Source organism: Cuculus canorus, chromosome 1 (assembly GCF_017976375.1).
Source record: "Cuculus canorus isolate bCucCan1 chromosome 1, bCucCan1.pri, whole genome shotgun sequence".
Taxonomy (NCBI): domain Eukaryota; kingdom Metazoa; phylum Chordata; class Aves; order Cuculiformes; family Cuculidae; genus Cuculus; species Cuculus canorus.
The window spans coordinates 113,972,012-113,978,861 of record NC_071401.1 but is presented as its reverse complement, the minus strand read 5'-3'; positions in this window follow the sequence as shown (position 1 = coordinate 113,978,861).

Below are 6,850 nucleotides of genomic sequence, written 5' to 3'. Positions count from 1 at the left end.
ACAGCAGTGTTCACTTCCATGAAATTATTTTATTTCTAATGTGTTTCATGTCTTATTTCAGTTTGTCATCCTCTTTATTCTTACCTTTACTTGGAAACAGAATGATCTTATCTTGAAAAACCCTTCAACCTTAGTTTTTAATTTAAAAGGAGGACAGGGGGAAGTAGGAACTGGTTGCTACAGCAGTGTTATGGGTTAGCTGTGGCTATCAGCCAAACTCCCACCCACCTGCTCCATCCCTGCTTCCCATCCTCAGCAGGATGGGGAGAGAAAACAGTAGAACAAGAAAGACAAAAAAATTAATGTGTTGAGATAAAGACAGAGAGACTACTTGCCAGTTACTTTGGCAGGCAAAACAGACTCAGCTTTGGGAAAATTGACTTAATTTATTGCCAACTAAAATAAAAATGTAACTAGTGGGTAGTGGGAAACAAAAAGGCAAGCATTGAAACAACACTGTTCTTCCTTCCTTTCCCATGCTGAACTTGATTTCTTCACTCACAACTCTTCTACTTGCCCAGCCCCCTCAACCCAACTGAACACCGAGTAGGGCAGTGAGGATGGAGGAGAGGGAGGGTTAGTATACAATGGTTTCTCTCTGCTTCTCCTTCTTTCTGACTCTTGTTGTCTGCTGCAACATGGGCTTTCCATGGGTTGCGGTACTTCAGGGATATCTTTCTGCTCCATGGCCTGCAGCATGGTTCTCTGCTCTGGCACCCGGAGGAACTCTTCCTCCTTCTCCATAATGTTATATTTTTTGCTTCATTTATTTATTTATTATTCATTTATTGATTTTTTTACAAGTAGCCCATATACACCTTAGGTATATGAAAGGCAAATAATAATGTTATTTGTGTTAAGGAATGGAAATAACTTCTACATCAGCCATTCTGTGTAAGCTAGAGAAAATGGCATATAATTTTCTCACTAGGTTTACAGCACACATTTAATACTATACTTTTTCACTGACTTTTGTCCCTGCTCAGATAACAAACACCATAGTTATTTTTATGTTTTCAGAAGGAAACAAATGAAGTTAAAAAAGCTGAAGTGAAATCTGGCAATAATAACACTTTGTCAGAGCATAAAGGACTTGCTCAATAAGCAGGAAAAAGATTTTGGTACCTAAAAAGGGGAAGTATTTTTATCTACAATGCGCTTTTAATATATGAATCAGCTTCTGAAATACCATTTATATCATAGTAACTCCCTGTACACAGGATATTGGAAGGCTTTTGGGAGTTACATGAACGCTTTAAAAGACCACAGTAGTCTCCCCAAATTAAATGTAATTTAAGAAAAAGTGAGAGTTGGAAACAATTGTGTATACTGATAAGAAATAAATTAATAGATTTTTCTATGCTACTAAAGCATTAACAAGACCTGGAGCTTCACTTCATATGATTAAAATACTGTAAGGTTCTAGAACAAATAACAAACAATGACTAAGGACATTAATAATGTGCTTCAGGGCATGAGCCAAAGACTAATCCACAGACAGAAATATTTTTGTTTACTAGTACATTATCTAACTGTAGCATTTTTTGCCTTGTAGTTGACATGATCTATTGCTGATTACACCAACAGAGCATTTGTCACACCTGGAATTTACCTGTTATGAGATCTGTCTAAGTGTTCTCTATTTTGTACTCCACACCATTATGTTGTTTAAGTCCTTACAATTTTTAGTCTAGGCATTATATCTTCAAAGACAAATTAATAGAATGTGTATTTCTTAATAATAAGTTAGCACTTTTTTAGTGCAATTTCTGAGGTTGACCCAAGGAAGGCATTGAGATTTTTAATCACTTAAAAGTAAAGACAGCTCTATAGTTAGCATCCATTGAGGAAAGTACTGTTTCACATGCTTTATAAATATTTAATTATGAAAGAAAATAGGATGGAACTGTTATGGTACAGGTGACTTCCTGCATCTGATTTCAAAAAGGATTCTCAGTTTGAAGCCTGATCTATTTTAACAGTATGAAACTTGTTGTCTGCAGCAGTTTATTTCATGGTTACAATAAAATAGTCAAATTTGAGTGTTTAAATGGTGTGTTTAAATCCTAGAAAAGAATCAAAATGTTCTTCTTGGTTTGCAATGGTTATCTGATATTTTCAGCACATTCACTAAATGTGCTGAAATTTTCCTTCTTTTAATTGCATGATTTTGCTCTCATGTTTACATTTTAATCACTATTTTTCTTGTTTATGGTAACTAATTTTGTGAAGCTTTAATGATATGTAGATGTTAGCACTACGTTTTTGTCTTAACAAGTTGGAATCTATTTCAGCTTAAAAAGACTATGAAAAGTCTATTTATTCCTTCCAACTTTTATGTCTAAGGTTACTTGATAACATCCTTCTAATAGCCACAAAAGAGGACTAGGGCAGATGAGATTACAATTGGAAACTCATCAATGTAAATTGATGCCTGGACGTTGCCTTTAGCTGTCTTCAGCTTTGAAAGTAGGAGTAGTGGCTGGGAAAAAGTGCAAGGTTCTTTTTCGGTTGGGACGAGCAATAAAATTAATTCTACTGGAATGGATGAAAAAACTGAGCACTCAGCAGCGAAACCTGCAGATGAATTAAGTGTAAGTAGGTCACTTAAGCATTCTTGCTTTCTTGGCAATATTCTCTCTCTTATGATCTAAATCTTAGATATAAAATAAACTTAATATCTCAGTTATAACTTCCTGTTTCATAACTCCATCTGAAAATGTCAGCGTCTGATTTTATATCTTCAGATTTCATGTAACAGCTATATTCAGACAACTGAAATAATGAGATTATCACTGTGACAATATGAAAAGCTTATATTGTTGTCATGACAGCACATTTTTCCAAAAAGAAATCAATCTCTAGACAAGAAAGGCAATATTAAAGTAGGTAAAACGTTTTGCTTTTCCCTAAGATACAGAAGAGGCTTATTGCAGAAGTGTTAACTCATGACAAGACAATTATTAAATAATTTAGTGTATGGTTGCAGTCAATAGCAATTTTAGCTGGAAACCAGTTCTAGAATACAAGAACTAGGTTGCAGTAGAGAGGAAAGCTGAATTAAGAATTGTGATCCTTAATGAGGGAAGAGAACTACTTAACTTTGTCTCTGTTTTTCATGCTATAAAGTGTTTATGGTAAACTAATGCAACCTGGAGAAATGTTTAAAATGTAGAGCATAGCATTCCATATTCCTATGAATTCTTTGAAACAGAGAGAATTTTGCCATGCAAGCCTTGATTCGTGAAGTCCTTTGTTTTTTTTAAGACGTTTATAATTGCTGCAGAAGCAACGAAGACATTGTTTAAAATGAATACTTACAGTCCAGTAATGTCAATCTTGAGCAGTCTTTCAAGATCCTTGACAGGATCTTTGTATCTGGTTTGATCTATAGATACAAAAAGGAATGACATGGAAAAAAATTAAATACAAAATGTTCTAGGGGAAAGATTGATGAAAGTGGCAACTGTCCCTGTTGATCCACAGTGGCCTAAATTTCAGATGTCAGAACTGAGCATTCATTGGGCTGACTCATACTGTCCTATTGAATGCCTGAGTGTATAAGGGAACTTTACATGACAGATCAGAGCTTTAAACAAATAGGTAATTTGTATTTTATCTTTACATCTTTTATTCAATAAGACATTTTTAAAAATACAGAAGACAAGCAAAATGAGTCCTTGATAAGAACATGCAAAACAAGTGCAGTTAATTAGCAATATGGAAGATAGGAGTCTGAAATCTTCCAATTAAGTATGTTCATGTTTTGTTTGAGGAAATTGTAAAGTATACCACTGGGTCTTACTACCGTTCTTGTTGTTACTCATTAGTCATTTTTCTTCTCAAATTTAAACATCCTCAGCTCTGAAGTCAAAGGTTGCCAGCCATTGTATTTGACTATGGGACTGGCAGGTTATGTTTGATGGTGTTGCTCGTGGTCTCTCTGTGAGGATACATGGAGCTCTTTTATTGAAGTCATTGTCCCACTGAGTATTAAATATCTCCACATGTGGAGGTGTCCTGACCTCTCTGGGCATGGCTCAGGTGCATGGCTCTCATAGTTAAAACCCATATCTTTTTTCTTTTCTTCACCCACCCTGCCCCTACTGGAATTTCCCCTGCTGCCATGTGTGACTGTTGTGGCTATCTCCTCACTGTGCATCAGTGAGAAAAGTGTGGCTCTGTCTCCTCCTTAACCTACTTTAGGTAGGGAAATATGTAATTAGATTTACTCACACTGACTTTGCCTACTTGTCTCCAGCTAAATAATCACAGGGCTCTCAATTTTTGCTCTACATATGTCTTCCAACCCCCTCCTGCCTCTCAGTGGCCCTCCCCTGGAGTCACTCCAGTTTAGCAACATCTATGTTATACTGCTGACCCCCAGGCTGGGCACTGTTTTCAGGCGTGGGTCTACTAGTGTTGTGCAGAAGGAAACAACCAGTTATTGTGGATTATTTTACAGCACTGCTTTTGCAAACGACTACTAATTATGCTTGCCATTTCCTGGGCACCGAGCTCCATCAGCACATAGTTTTTGTAGCCATTATATTAAACTTAGTGTCCTGCATTGTTAACTCGGAGTGCAGTTCTTAGCTGAGTACCTATTGACTTTCATAATCATCTTCCTTCTCAAGTGAAATATAGTTAGTAATAAAAAAATGAGTCTTGTGTCCACACTTCTTAGTCTACAACAGGCCACGTGGACTTGCAGCGTACCTTCAGAGAGGCTTCAAAGAATGAAATGATGGTAAATAGCCCAGGAACTTGTTGAAGCCTTTCTCCTTGCTGCCTGCCCGTTGTAGCTCTGCAGAGGCTATAACGGTCTATAGAGCATAGGAACAGACCGATCTGCCCCAGTTAAGGTCTGTGCTCTTTTATGTGCATCTGTTCTGGTGTAATTGTGAACCCTTTAGAATATTTCTGTGTGGACACTGAAAGGGGAAGGTAATGGGACAGGTATGTACCCCACAGCAGAATGAAACTATCTGCACCTTGAGCAAATCGTACACCAACAATCATTGTTTTTTGTCAGAGATTCCTGACTTGCATTGCTGAGAGATGATGTATGTCTGAGTAGGTCCTAGTCCACAAGTGGCATAAAATCAGCTGCCAGGTGAGGAAGGGCTACTTTGAAAATGCCCTCAAAATGAATTAAGAGATTCTAAAGATGAAGATCAAAACAATAAAGCAAGCAAAAAAAAAAAATTTGATTTGTGCTTCACAGAAGACTTCACGCTAAAGCTCTTGCCACTGTTTGCTGACTGGTGTTTGTCAACATCTCCAGTCATGAAGAACCCACAGCTTCCTAAGGCAGCCTCTTGAGAACTCTCTCAGTAGCATTGACATGGTTTTGGAATATTTTTCCTGAATATTCCTTACTGATGTGGCAATATCATGGAATTCATTTTATAGTTGTGATATAAAGAGGAAATTCAAGTTTTTTAATGGTTCTGGTGTGGCTAAGTATCACAGCTATGCCTGTGTTCATCCATGACACACTTCTTCATTAACGCTTGGAGTGGTCCAGGAATTTGCCAGCTAACCTCTGCAGACATGAGACAATGAATTGACTTATGAAAAGGTGATTGAACCTCTAGCTGATCTCACAACAAAGTATTTGGGAGCCATGTAAGTTCTCTGAGAGGGAAGTTTATGAAGTTCCAGAGATTTCCCTAGGCAGCTCTTGCTGTGCCTGCAGAAACTGATAGACATTATTTTCATGCTCAAATGTGCTATTTCCTGCAGAGGAAAATGCCTGGGGAAGTGTCTGGAACAAACAGGCTTTCCAGAACGGACCAGACTGTAACTAGATCAGGTACTTACAGGAAGTAGGAACGGCTCCAGCAAATGCAGAAATGGTCATATAGTAGTCTTTCGTATGTAGATAAGATGCTTAGGACATATTATGAATGTAGCTTAAAATCTGTGCCTGTGGTTGAAAATAAACTGTCAAGGGCCTGTGTATCCAGGTGATGATCTTGCCCAGGTCCTGTCCCAGGAAGACTTGTGCTGTGTTCTCCTGTTCACTGGAGGAAGTTTTTTCTATAGGTAGCTGGGCATTCAGGAGGAGACTGTCCATGCCCGCTGCTCCTCATCCTAATGAGGAATGAATGGGTTGAGCCCACTTGTATTGGGATAGTTCTGCTCTCAGAAGAAAGAGGTCTGTTAATTTTTTTTTTTTGGGGGGGAAACAGCTGTGTCATTTTGACCATGAGTTGTGAGGTGTGTGTGTACCTGTCTTCTGGTTCCCTAGTCAGGAGACGACAAGCCTTAGTACTGGAAAAAGGATTGACTATTTGAGTACTGTGTTAACCACTCCCTCCCATTTCACACAAAGGAAGGAATGTATGGCTGAATACGTGTCTGATTCTGCACCAAGCAAGTATTTATTTAGCCAAGATTTGGGTCATGAGACACCTTGTTATTTTATGTTACCGAACTGCTGTTGGAAAGTTACAGTTCTGCAGTCCCTGTCTCAGCTGCTGACAGTGCAAGGTAACTCAGTGTTGCCTATCCTCTGGTTTAAAGAGAGATAATTTACCTTACACTAATGAGGTTTGTATTGGTAGGGTTGTGTTGGGTAGCTGTTGCATGTTGAGCTGTTATCCTAGAGTACCTTGTGTTTTCACATCCTTATACAGTAGAGACAGACTCTGTTCTATCTGCAAGTGTCTGGAAGAAAAGAACCCTAATTTCTGGCTGGAGTTTTAAACTGTGATTAAGTTAATTGTAGTTGTGCATATGCAGTAAAAAATAAATGTGTGGGAATCTCTTCAAGTTGATGACCAGTCAATAGCTTTTAGAAATGTTCCACATATTTTGTTGTCTTTCACTTTATTTTAGGTAG